This window comes from Rattus rattus, chromosome X (genome assembly GCF_011064425.1).
Source record: "Rattus rattus isolate New Zealand chromosome X, Rrattus_CSIRO_v1, whole genome shotgun sequence".
Classification (NCBI taxonomy): Eukaryota; Metazoa; Chordata; class Mammalia; order Rodentia; family Muridae; genus Rattus; species Rattus rattus.
This window is the reverse complement of record NC_046172.1, coordinates 130,003,135-130,017,575: the sequence shown is the minus strand read 5'-3', so window position 1 is coordinate 130,017,575 and position 14,441 is coordinate 130,003,135.

The following is a 14,441-nucleotide window of genomic DNA, read 5'->3' as shown; positions in this document are numbered from 1 at the left end:
CAACTCAGTACCGCCCTTAATGCAAGAACAAGAGATGCTTAGGGGTTCTCCCTAGTAACCTCTGGTCTGAACCATTCCACAGGTCAATTCCATGGGTACCTAGGGGACTAAGGAACAATCACTAGCAGAGGATCAGATAAAGGCATTCACTGGAAGACAATCCCACAGGATACTGACTCAACACTGTTTTTTTTAGGTCCAGCCGTGGGGCCTGGGTGTCAGAAGAGGCTTTCAACTCTCCACAATAGGGCAGGCAATTCTTTCCTTAGAGAATATTCCAGAAAATACCAGAAGAAATGAGAAAGCCTGTTTGGGGTGGGGGGGGTGTAGCATATCAAGAATCTCCAGCATCCTTGGAAATTTATTTATTTATTTAGCATACTGCCTCTGAATTGGCTTCAGATATTTGCATGATAAGCTCCCATTGGACACTAGCAATATCCTCCTTTACCTGCTGCTCTATTAAGCACTTTGGGCCTGAAGGATCTGTGAAGAGGTTGTGTTGCAGCTCACTAATCTAATAAACCCTCTGCAACACCTTCCCTATTGCTTCCCTCTGCTCTGTCATGATCAGAGCACTGCTCTCTGCATTTTCATGGGCATTGCTTATAGAGAGTGGGTCTTTATCACTGAGGTAAGATTGTGGGGGTCACCACAACATGAGGAACTGTATTAAAGGGTTGCAACATTAGGAGGGTTGAGAACCACTGATTCAGACTCTGTTGCAGCCGAGGAGAAACAACTGCAGAGCATATTTTTAGGCCCCTCCTGATTCATAGATCCTTGGAAGAACTACGTTGGTCAGCATGTGCTCCATGTAATTTCACAGGGCTTCTCACTAGCCCAAACATTATACAGTACTTTGCTGTCACTATCTTAAATTTCTTAAGAATTTCTAAACAAGCTGCCCTGTGTTTCATTTTCTTGACCCTTTGAAATGATATATGTTTTTTTCCTGGACCTAGAATATGCTCTGGTGACTACTAGGCCCCATTCACTGTAAGAATGACTTAATCCTGGAGTCAAAATAGATGGGTCTCTAGGTTCCTCCATCAGAAATTATTAGGCATTTTCTTATAGGTCGAATTTAGCCACTTTGCCAACATTGTCATAATCACATCTACAGTATAGCTATGAGAATGTGTGTGAATTACTGAGTTATTATTGTTTCCTTCTTCTTCAAATGTTCTCTATGTAGTAATCTTTACCAGTTCCTAGACCTTATGTATAAAGCTAAGGCTAAGAGAAGGAGCTTGGAGATTTGAAATATAAGACCAAGGTTCAGGAGAGCCATAGTAATCCCAGGAAGACTCTTTTTCATAGTCTGTGCCTGTCACAACAAGAAGAGGGGCTTCCAAGCTGCCAAAGTGCAGAGATGGGCATCCCTGGAGAATTTGAGACAGAAATGTGCACTGATTGACAAAGAAACAGGAGGAGTTTGCCAGAAAGCATTTGTGTGAAGAGTAACTGTGGGAAAGTAAGGTGGATTGGGATGCTGGCCAATCTATTGCTAACACTGAATCTTGCCAAGAGACTGCATGTTATCCTGTGGGCAACGGGGACGTTTCAGAAGGGTATCCAGTGGGTACACTGCATATCAGAACTGTCCTTCAAGAGGAATTTAAAGAAAGAAAAAGATGGAAGAATCACAAGAGAGAGCAACTGTAGGGCTCTCTAATAAATAAGATGAACAGTTCATTAGACTGTGTGTAGACAAAGGGGAGAAAGCTCTTCCCAGGAGATCAGGGTGCCACCACAGAAATAGGAACATGAAAAATGAAAGAAGAGCTTTTAGTTACTGCTGTGAAAACAGTTCCCTAGATTGCATTGTACTTTTTAATGCTCCATTAGAAGTAAAAATTTACATGTATTATTTAGGTTGTTGTATGTGTGTGCATGTGTATGTGTGTGCATGTATATATGTGTGCATGTGTGTGGAGGCATATTTTTCTCTTCTTGGCTATTTGTAATACAACTTATTATTCAAGCCACATCTAAACAAAATGTTCACATAGCAGCTGTGTTTTCATAACTAAACCAAACTAGCCATTGATCAGAATAACAGCAAGCACTCCCTTGTCAGTTGTGATTATCAAATTTAATAACAAACATCAAACTATTATGAGTCCTGCTTGCTGTGTATATGGTTTAAGGATGAAATCAGAGCTGCTAGTTTTAAGGCCTGTGTGTTCCTGCCCTAGGTTTGAGCCACGAGAGCATGCACAGCATGCCTTCCCTCTTATACTAAGGGGAAAACACCAATTCACAAAGATCTTGAAAGACCCTTAGGTTGATAATTGCTTGGAATTTTAGAAGACTAAGATGCTGGAGACAGTTGGGAGTATTGAGCTAGAGATGCTGTAATCTATATGATTGAGGTTAAGGAAGGGTCAAGCAGAAGACATTTGGGCTTCAGAATAAGTATTCTGACAGTGGAAGTAGAGATTGTATAGGCCAGTGCTCATGCATCTGCTGCACATAGTGTGGACAGGGAGTGACCCCCAAATAGATTCTAACTAAATATTCATAAATAAATTAGCTTAGCATTTCTGGGCTCTAAATGTGTGTCAACACTCATGCATGCCTCAGACTCAACAGCAGACAGATAAAAATAAAGGACAGGTTACCTTTCTCCATGTCTCATAAGTCCCAGAAAGTGTCCCATCTCATGAGCAAAGTGGACACACTACATCTAGGAAGGACATTTTTATATCAGACATCCAAGCTCCTATTTCTCTTTTGAAGGATTTATTTAATTTTATGTGACTGAGGGGTTTTTGCCTGCATGTATAGCTATACTACTTGCCTGCCTGGATCCTGCGGAGGTCAGAAGTGGATAGTTGTGGATACTGACAATCCAACCTGGATCTTTTGTAAGAGCAGCTAGTGATTAACTGCTGAGTCATCTCCCCAGCCCTTCTTTTAACCTTTAAACTTAATATTTAAGTCTAATATGAAGCAGAGATGGAACTGAGCCTCGACTCTTTGTAGCAATGTTTTGGAGGAAAGGCTCTGTACATGCCAGAGCTCCTTTTCTTAAAGCATTTCTCCTGTTCCAATACCTCTTCTCTTTTGGGTATCCCTCTGCTGTTCAATAGAGTCAGGGCTGCCTCACTTTCTCGTAGATGCTCTTCTGGCATACAATAAAAGTTGGAAAAGTATTTGTCTGTGGGAAGTTTATAGTTGTAAAACAGGAAACAGGCAGTGCACAGACAAGGAACTAGTTCTGATTATTTCCTACACTAAATGCTACAGAGATGTTGAAATTGGTAATTTAGCTAAGAACTATAGCAGGAGATAACTGGGGAACCTCGATCTGGCCAGGGTGCAGGGGGCATCTTGGACTCCTGTTGGGCTTTCTGGGTAGTTAAAAAAGGTAGGGCAATCAGTTCTGAAACTACTTTTGCCATCTATAATTCCTTGTGGAATAAAGAGAGCAGGAGGAAGGTAAAATGACAAGGCTATTAATATACAAGAGGCTGCCAAGCCATTATCGTTTATTTCAAGTGGTGGTAAAAGCAGATGACTCATCCTTCAGAGCTGCAGGACTTTGCACCAAATATTCTGTGTGGTTTACTGGCTTGCCTATTTTCCAGAGCCTGAAGTTCAGGGGACATGACTTCTGATCTTGATTAACTCAGAGAAGCTGCTACCCCTAAGAAAGACATTTTCAAAATGTCTCATGGAAACAAAGAGATGTGTCAACTATGTCTTCAAGCAAGAGAGAGGTTTCCAGGTAAAGATAACACTAGCTGGCCACATTGAAGAGTCTGTATTTTTCTTCCCTGCTCTCTCAAGCCATGCTTCCTTACTTTGAATGTTAAGGACCATAGGTGGGAGTCTCTTTTCTACATTGCCGGAAGGATCACTTTCTCCTGGTGCCCTGGTCAAATATAGCTCACTTAATGAAAAGTGCTTTTCCTCCCAGAGCTGTGGAAACTCAATTGCTGAATTCATAATGCCTTTGGGCCCAGCTGCTGATCAGTAGTAACAATTGAGAGGGTTGAGCCTGATCAAGTGCTCTGAGTGCTGCAAGAGGCTGCTCAGATGGAGGCTTTACCATCAAATCAAAAGACATGGCTTTGTACCCAGTAGGCAAATACGTACTTTTGGTGTTGATTTGTCCTTGGAATTAACAAGTGATTTATCTTTTCTGATACATCATGAATTCATATCATCAGTCGGAAATCAGTTGCTAATTAATAGACTAGTACACTGTATGAAATTGAAAGGGCTCAGAGGAATACTGGAGACAGTTGAATATCTCCCCTATATATGGACAACTTGGGCCACAATAGTGAAGATTTTCATCTCCAAGGGCCTAGTATAATAGGTTGTAATGGAGCAGTAAAGATTTGATGAAACCATCTTTTTAACCTTCTCCTGACATAATAAAAGTTCCTTCCACAGTCTTTGTCACAAGTAGCAATTCAAACTGGCTGTAACCAAGAATTTAGAGCCCATTCTAAGTAATCCCTCACTCATACCTCTGTATGTTGATCCTAAAAGTACATTGGTTCACTGAGATAAACTTTCGTAAAATCGTTTCTTTTGTATATCATCAATCAATGCCATTTCAGGGTGAGTTGGTATTTGTTCATATCTCTTCAAAAATAGTCACAGAACAAATCCTCCCTGCTTTTCTATTCTAAATATTCCAGGACAAAACATTTAAACTTAATTGACATTAGAGACTGTTCCTGTCCCTAGTATCCTAGTACAGACAGGCATGGTCTTACACACACACACACACACACACACACACACACACACACACACACACACACACACACCACCCACACCCCACACACACACCCCACAAACACACACACACACCCCCACCACACCCACACACAAACACACACACACACACCACACACACACACACACACAGACACACACACACACACCACACACACACACACACACACACACACACACACACACACACACACACACACACACACACACACACACACACACACACACACACACAGACACACACTCACACACACATACACACACACACACACACACTAACACACACAGAGACACACACATACACATTCACACACACACACTCACACACACTCACTCACAGACAGACACACTCACACACACACACACACACTTATACAGAGACCCAGTGATAGTCAATAAGCATTTTCATCAGAAAATAAGCAGGTGACACATTCTAATCATCCTAACACCTCGTAAATATGAACCAAAGATTAGCTCCTCCTATTTTTTCAAAGGCAAGCTCTTGGAAAACCACTGAATCCATGTTTACTTAGTCTACCCCACATTTGTAGCTATCCTGTGAAAAATCTGAATTCCCATCTCACATCAACAAAATAACAATATCACAAGGTAGGTAACAGGGCTTACTTATCCCATACAATATCCTAAACTCACAAATTGCAAACAGTGCAATTCAGGGTATTCTTAAGGAAATTTACTCTCATCTAAGTGCCCATTTTTGTGCTTGTTTGTTTGATGGGAAAGATGCTAGTTCCTTTGAAAAGTTGGGTTATGTCTCTGCTCAATGATCAGAGCTATGATCAGCTATAGTGTCTGATCATTTTCAGTATTTTTATCTGCAAAGAATGAAAACCCTTACAAAAACTGTAAAACATAACAGGAAGTAAAGACATATGTAGGCTGCTAGGTTACTTAATACAGCAGCTCAACAATGTGACTGATGACCTTCTCACATACAACATATTGTAGATTGTTTCCTTTAATGGTAGAATTTGAAAAACAAAAAGTGAACCCAATACCATCCGATGTTTAACTGACACTTCTATCTGATAGTCATGCTCCCTTCAGATTATGACTGTTCCAAAGTCAGCAAGTGAATTCTGTGAGAAGTCATTTTGGGAAAAAATCATGGAAAGTGAAAGCAAGCTCTATCAGAGAAGTCTGGTGTCAAATATATTATGAAGTCCCACCACACCAAGAAGAATGTAATTCAATTCTGTGATTCATGGTATTGCTGAGTGGCAAGTGACAAAGATTTAAGGAGAAACATTTGACATGGTCAGATTTGTGATTTTGAATGCTTAATCTGGCTCTGATGGCAAATATGGATTTGAAGACATGAGAGTAAAACTAGAGGTCACTGAGTTAGTTAACACAGATCTCTACTGCAATATTTCAGGACAGGAACATTGAGAGTCTCACCTAGGTCATTGCAGAGTGAAAGGAAAGAAAAGCTTGAAAGTTCATTAGGTATCTGGTAACTGATAATTGAATGGATGTGAGGGGTGAGAGACAGTTCAGTGTCTAGGGACCTTTAGTTTTCAGCATTGGTCCCTCCAAGTGCTGATTGTCATACAACTCTCACTATTCTTCAGACAGCAAAGAAGATGAACAGAGGTAATAGCTGGAAGTTCTTGCAACTACCTTTGTCTCTGTGGGGATCCAGGGGAATGTTGGGCAGATGATGGTGCTCTAGGGCTTTCTGGATATGCACTATCTGCAGAGTTAGGGTCCCTGCTTAGTACTGCATCCATTTGTTTGCTGTAGGCTGAGTCCTTGGTTGCTGCAATGGCAACTTTGCCAGTTCTCCCTGCAGCATCCTGTTCCTCCCTGGACTTCCGCTGAGGTTACTTGGTTCTGTATGGCATTTGATATCATGAGTCTGTAATGTGTTTCATGCTTCTGGATGTATTCTGAAGTGTTGACTTCCCTGCCTCATCCTGGGACTCTTTCTATTTGGATCTTGGAGTTCTAAGGGCCAATGCCTGAAGAGTGTAACATGGCATCAATTCAGTTCCATTTCTTCATTCTTTTTCTGGCCTGTTTTCTTGCCTAGTGGGTTGTAAGGGACTAACTGTAGTTTGCCTGGCTGGCAAACAAAACTCAGTGAAAGTTCACAAGGTATGCTAGAGTGAAAAGAGAACTTTGCAGCCTGCAGGACGAGTCTCCAGATGGTTATAGGGGTAATGAGGAATTTTTAAAAGGAAAGCACCAATTAATTGGAAGTGAGACTGAAGAGGAAAAAAGTAGAGAAAGATAGACTTACAACGCTGCCTCCTGCTTTTAGAGAAGCCTCGAGCCTAAGGAAGTGAGCCGGATTGCATTGGGGACTAGAATACATCATCCATCATATTTCTCAGTTAAGGGAGCAAAATCAAATCTGCACTGGACTATCTAAAAGAAAGAAACCATTTTAAGCACCAATGCTATAATTAAACTATATTACAAGGAAAACATAATCTCCCAATTTTCTACCTTAGTGAAAATGAATGCACTGGCCATGTCTAAGTACTTCCTGATGACTTCTGGCTCTCAGGAAATTTGCATCTTGTACTTTGCTTGGACAGTTTTTTTTTTGTTACTAATTGAATGTACTAACATTACTCCTACAGAGAATAAACCTAGATTGATGTTCTTGTGAATCTGTGTATCTGTCTTAGCAGAGTTTCTTCCCCAGCTTGGCTATTAATTTGTCAACTGGCACTTCTCAGGATCATCAGTATGCCTGTTTCTGTCATGAATCTACCCACTTAAAAGGGTTTTGTTTGTTTGAAACAAGGTTTCACACTGTAGCCCAGGTTGCTTAGAAAAAATGAGCTAGAGCAAGTTGGCCTCACACTCATATTCATGCCTAACCCCTACTTTTCATTGTTATTTCTTTCTTTCTTTTTAAAATTCTTTAACAGTTTTATTCATCTATGTACTGAGTTTTCACCCCCTTAGCCTATTTCTTGCAATGTAAATTTTTTCCCTTCCTTCCTTCCTTGTTTTCTTTCTTCCTTCCTCCCTCCCTCCCTTCCTTCCTTCCTTCCTTCCTTCCTATCTTCCTTCCTATCTTTCTTTCTTTCTTTCTTTCTTTCTTTCCTTCCTTCCTTCTTTCTTTCTTTCTTCCTCTCTCTCTCTTTCTCTCTCTCTCTCTCTTCTCTCTCTCTCTCTCTGTGTGTGTGTGTGTGTGTGTGTGTGTGTGTGTTTGAGAGGGGGGGATAATTGAGAGGACAACTTGCTAAAGTCAACTGTCTCTTTCACTCTTTCCACCGTGTAGGCTCTGCAGATCAAGCTCGGGTCTTCAGGCTGGACAGATCTGAGTTATCTCAACAACTTTAAAGTCATTTGTTGTTTGAACCAACTGAGTTTAATTAGGGTTGTTTGGGTGAATCTCAGTAATAGGGGTTATTTACTTGAACATGAGGGATTTTTAAGAGACTATAACATTGAAATAAATTATATTCTATCCTCCCAGGTGTCCATTGTTCCTTAGAGGAAGGTGGGTGCTCCTGAGCCCCTCCATTATGAGTGATGAAATAGTACCTGGTCCAGTTTTCCTTGGAGCTTATCTGGTAACCACAGCTGCAGTGAGTTCATTAGAGCACACCTTCACAATCTCTGGTTCTTGTATTTTTCCAACAATGGTATTTGTGCCTTGGGGAACTGATCTAGTTGTCCCATTTAAGACCAAGTCTCCACAGCCACTGACTGTGCACTTAGTCTGTGTATTAACACTACCTATTGCAAGAAGAAACTTCTCTGATTAAGACGAATACTAATCTATAGAAACAAATATTTGGAGTTTTTCAAAACATATCTATTTAGTGAACAACAATAGTGCCCTACCCCAGTCTATGTAATGATTGCACCACGAGGTATATATATATTATTACACAGATCATTATTGCAACTTCTGCACAGTTGGGTAGGTCATTTTAAGATTAAATTTTAGATGCATATGTTTTTCTTTTGTTTTGTTTTCCTGTCTTACTACAAATTGGGCTTAAACTTGTAATCTTCCTGCCTCTGCCGCACAAGTACTGAATTTACAAATGTATGCCAGTGAACCCAGCTTTAAATATGTGTGTCTGCGTGTGTGTGTGTGTGTGTGTGTGTGTGTGTGTAACTAAAGCCTTTTGGTTGTGTGCAAAATCCCCAGTAGATTCTCTCTTCTCACCTAAAACATCAGCATGTGATGGACAACTTGGAATTTATGATCCAAATTTCAGTTATTCTAAAGACTTGTTTCTCTGTCTCCATTTTCTTCTGCAAATCTTTCCTGGGCACTTAACAAATACCAGGGGATCTTCTGAGGACATAGAAGAAAGAATCACAGAAAACTCCTTGGCCTCAAGAAGCTTAGGTTCTACATAAGGAGACATGAAGTATGAGACTATCAAATATAATACAAACACAAATGAAATGGAGAATAAACATGATAGAGTGTTTACAGTACACATCATTATTTTTTTAATAAGATGCTTGGATTTTATGTTTGTGCTTATGCAGAGGCTTGTGTGTGTGTGGAGGCCAGAGGTCAACCTCAAGGTACAATCTAGTTTGATTTTATTAAGAATTATTTTATCATTTTTATAATTTCATGCATGAGTACTGTATTTACATCATTTCTACCCAAACTCTCTCCCCTCCAACTCCTACTGTGTCCCCTCCACTCTCCCATTCCCTGTCGCGCCCACCTCGGCCGGCAAGGAAGACGCAACACGGTTGGATTCTTCTTAACAGCCTTTACTGCAGGACACCTTCATTGTTGACACAGGGAGGCGGCGGCGGCAGCAGCCAGCCCTAAGTGTTACAGCTCCAAGTGTTACAGCTTCAAATGTTACCACGCCGAGGGGCAAAGCTGTCGCCTTATATACACAACAGTATGCTAATATTCTTTTCAGGGATTGTGGGCACGAGTCACCCCACTGTCATCCCAGCTACTTGTCTGTCTCCAGAGATTGGCGCTGCATGAACTTCCATTAGCATAGTATCGCCTCAGCCAGACTGACGCCAGGTGCAAAACCCCATGCATGCGCAGTACTGTTGTTCACCACAGGAGGGCGCCAGATTCACCTCATTATCATACAACTGCCCTGACAGGGGACAAGCCTGCACATGCGCGGTAAGTTATTCACATTCGGACGGGGCTGGCTGTCGGCACCATCTTTACTTTGCCGCGCCGCTCCCTACAATTCCCTCTCAGTTTCATGATCTATTTTTTAAGTTATCGTTATACACAAACACACACACACACACACACACACACACACACACACACTATCCTGAGTCCATTTAAAGTTGCTCTTTGAGTGAGAGAGAACCTCTCCTTTGGTCTGTGTATCACCAAATAAAGTATTTTTGTTGACCAGTGAGCCACAGGGATACACTTGCCTTTATCTTCATGGTGCTGGAATCACAAGTGTGTACCACCACTTAGACATATTAGTAAGTTTTTGTCCTCTTTGAAATCATGTAAACCAGCATGAAAAGAGATTATGGCACAGATCAGCCCAGAAGAAAATGGCTACATGAAGATCCAGGGAAAACATGACAAGTTCTAGCCAAGAAGACATGTCTTAGAAGAAACTAACCTTGAATACATCTTGATGGTGGACTTCTAGCCTTTAGAATGAGGAGAAAGGGATTTCATTGTTTTTCAAGCATAGTTTATGGCATTTGATTATGACATCCCTAGCTAATACAAGGGGCATAATTAGGAAAAATGCAATTAATATGGGACTGTGGAATACCCTAAAGATCATGCAGGCAGCAGTAAACAGAATCAAGATTAAGGGAGCTAAGAAATATATAGCAGGTGAGAAAAGAGAGAAAATATGGAATGTAGGATGATGAATGCAACAAGAAGGTTGGGATGTTACGCTCAAGCTTACCACACACTAAGCAGGCAAGTTTAAGCTGTTTCACTTCTCTTTTCACTAAAGCTCAACAAGTTTATATTGTACCTTCCTCACAGTGATGTTGGGGGATTAGGTGTGATAAGGTCAAGGAGATGTCTGCTAAGGTAAGCTATAGCTTATATTTAGCCATAAATGGAAGCAAAGGTTCAGACTACCTTCATATGTGTGGCAGAGGAAAGGGATAATTGATTTGGCTCAAATGGCTAACTGTGCACCCAAATCTTATTTCCTTTCCCTTAATGCTGATAAAATCATGGCTGAGCAAGTGACTGCCCACCTAACCCATAGGTTCAGGAATCTTTTACATTTAAATACTGTCAAATGAGTTCATTACCGATAAAGGAATGTAAAGAAAAAATGTGTGTCTTTGCAAGAACTGAATTGTAAGGCCACAGTTTTTCTCCTTCCCCCTCCTACCAGTTAGAATTCTTAATGGTGGACATTCATGTTGAATTAGACAACAGCAATGCCATAATAAATGTTCAAGTAATAACTTGGAAAGAACTTGGATTTATAAATAATTACAATAGGGAAAAAATCTCTTTTCAAGCATGCTTCTCAGTTCAAGTCTATTGGATGTGAAAGAAATAAACCACTTGTTATTTCAGCAAAGATACTGGTGGATATATGGTATAACAGCTTAGTTTTACCCTAACTAAAATTTTAAGATTGGACTAATCTTATAAGAAGAACACCATTGCAGTAAACGCTAAGCCACTGGAACAAAAATATTGTCATTGATTTGAAAGCTGGTAATTATTTTCATATCATGGAAAAGCACAGGAAAACTGTCACTCATAATAATTTGGAATGGTCTAATACCTAATAATACAGTAACTTAAAACTGTACAACTTTGGTGTTCTGAAAGTTCTCATAGAATAGTTAGTAAGTCAATCAAAAGGTTTCTTTTGCAAAGATTAGATTGAACTTAAGAGCTTTGTCTATAACTAGAATTTACAACTGGAAAAGGACCCAAATATACTAAAAGTTTTGTTTGAAATAAGGTGAGGATATTGTTCTATTAGCTAAAATATAGAAGGAAAACAATGAACTTTCTGACTTAATTCTAGCAACCATGAACTTACGTTGGCTTTATGGTCATGCATCTTGCTTCATTTCCTCTACATCCATGGGATTAGTAATAAGCATCACTGAAAATATCTTGGACTGTTTAAATTTGAATCTCCTTGTATTATTGGAATCAAATTACTTTTACTGGATATTTTATGTATTTGCATTTCCAACATTATCTGCTTTCCCCTATCTCCCCCCCCATCTTCCCCTCCCCGGGCTTTTATGAAGATGCTCCTACTAGCACCCACCCACTCCTACCTCTTTGTTTAGCTCTATACCCCATTTTTTTTTTTATTAACTTGAGTATTTCTTATATACATTTTGAATGTTATTCCCTTCCTGGTTTCCGGGCAAACATCCCCCCCCCTCCCTTCCTTATGGGTGTTCCTCCCACCCTCCCCCATTGCTGCCCTCTCCCAACAGTCTAGTTCACTAGGGGTTCAGTCTTTCATAGGACCCAGGGCTTCCCCTTCCACTGGTGCTCTTACTAGATATTCATTGCAAACTTACGAGGTCAGAGTCCAGGGTCAGTCCATGTATAGTCTTTGGGTAGTGGCTTAGTCCCTGGAAACTCTGGTTGGTTGGCATTGCTGTACGTATGGGGTCTCGAGCTCCTTCAAGCTCTTCCAGTTCTTTCTCTGATTCCTTCAACAGGGGTCCTGTTCTCAGTTCAGTGGTTTCCTGCTGGCATACGCCTCTGTATTTGCTGTATTCTGGCTGTGTCTCTCATGAGCGATCTGCATTCACATTTTGATCATCCGTCTTGAGTTTCATTTGTTCTAGGCATCTAGGGTAATTCAAGCATTTGGGCTAATAGCCACTTATCAATGAGTACATACCATGTATGTCTTTCTGTGATTGGGTTAGCTCACTCAGGATGATAGTTTCCAGTTCCAACCATTTGCCTGTTTAATTTCACAAAGTCATTGTTTTTGATAGCTGAGTAATATTCCATTGTGTAGATGTACCACATTTTCTGTATCCATTCCTCTGTTGAAGGGCATCTGGGTTCTTTCCAGCTTCTGGCTATTATAAATAAGGCATGATGAACATAGTGGAGCACGTGTCTTTTTTTATATGTTGGGGCATCTTTTGGGTATATGCCCAGGAGAGGTATAGCTGATCCTCAGGCAGTTCAATGTCCAATTTTCTGAGGAACTCCAGACTGATTTCCAGAATGGTTGTAGCAGTCTGCAACCCCACCAACAATGGAGGAGTGTTCCCTTTCTCCACATCCTCGCCAGCATTTGCTGTCACCTGAGTTTTTGATCTTAGCCATTCTCACTGGTGTGAGGTGAAATTCAGGGTTGTTTTGATTTGCATTTCCTTTATGACTAACGATGTTGAACATTTCTTTAGGTGTTTCTCAGCCATTCGGCATTCCTCAGCTGTGAATTCTCTGTTTAGCTCTGAACCCCATTTTTTAATAGGGTTATTTGTCTCCCTGCTGTCTAACTTCTTCAGTTCTTTGTATATTTTGGATATAAGCCCTCTATCTGTTGTAGGATTGGTAAAGATCTTTTCCCAATCTGTTGGTTGCCGTTTTGTCCTAACCACAGTGTCCTTTGCCTTACAGAAGCTTTGCAGTTTTATGAGATCCCATTTGTCGATTCTTGATCTTAGAGCATAAGCCATTGGTGTTTTGTTCAGGAAATTTTTTCCAGTGCCCATGTGTTCCAAATGCTTCCCTAGTTTTTCTTCTATTAGTTTGAGTGTATCTGGTTTGATGTGGAGGTCCTTGATCCACTTGGACTTAAGCTTTGTACAGGGTGATAAGCATGGATCGATCTGCATTCTTCTACATGTTGACCTCCAGTTGAACCAGCACCATTTGCTGAAAATGCTATCTTTTTTCCATTGGATGGTTTTGGCTCCTTTGTCAAAAATCAATGCCCATAGGTGTGTGGGTTCATTTCTGGTCTTCAATTCTGTTCCATTGGTCTATCTGTCTGTCTCTGTACCAATACCATGCAGTTTTTATCACTATTGCTCTGTAATACTGCTTGAGTTCTGGGATAGTGATTCCCCTGAAGTCCTTTTTTTTTATTGTTGAGGATAGTTTTAGCTATCCTGGGTTTTTTGTTATTCCAGATGAATTTGCAAATTGTTCTGTCTAACTCTTTTTGAAGAATTGGATTGGTATTTTGATGGGGATTGCATTGAATCTGTAGATCGCTTTTGGTAGAATGGCCATTTTTACTATATTAATCCTGCCAATCCATGAGCATGGGAGATCTTTCCATCTTCTGAGATCTTCTTCAATTTCTTTCTTCAGAGTCTTGAAGTTCTTATTGTACAGATCTTTTACTTGCTTGGTTAAAGTCACACCGAGGTACTTTATATTATTTGGGTCTATTATGAAGGGTGTCATTTCCCTAATTTCTTTCTCGGCTTGTTTTCTTTTGTGTAGAGGAAGGCTACTGATTTATTTGAGTTAATTTTATACCCAGCCACTTTGCTGAAGTTGTTTATCAGCTTTAGTAGTTCTCTGGTGGAACTTTTGGGATCACTTAAATATACTATCATATCATCTGCAAATAGTGATATTTTGACTTCTTTCTTTTCCGATCTGTATCCCTTGACCTCCTTTTTGTTGTCTGATTGCTCTGGCTAGAACTTCAAGAACTATATTGAATAAGTAGGGAGAGAGGGCAGCCTTGTCAGTCCCTGATTTTAGTGGGATTGCTTCAAGTTTCTTC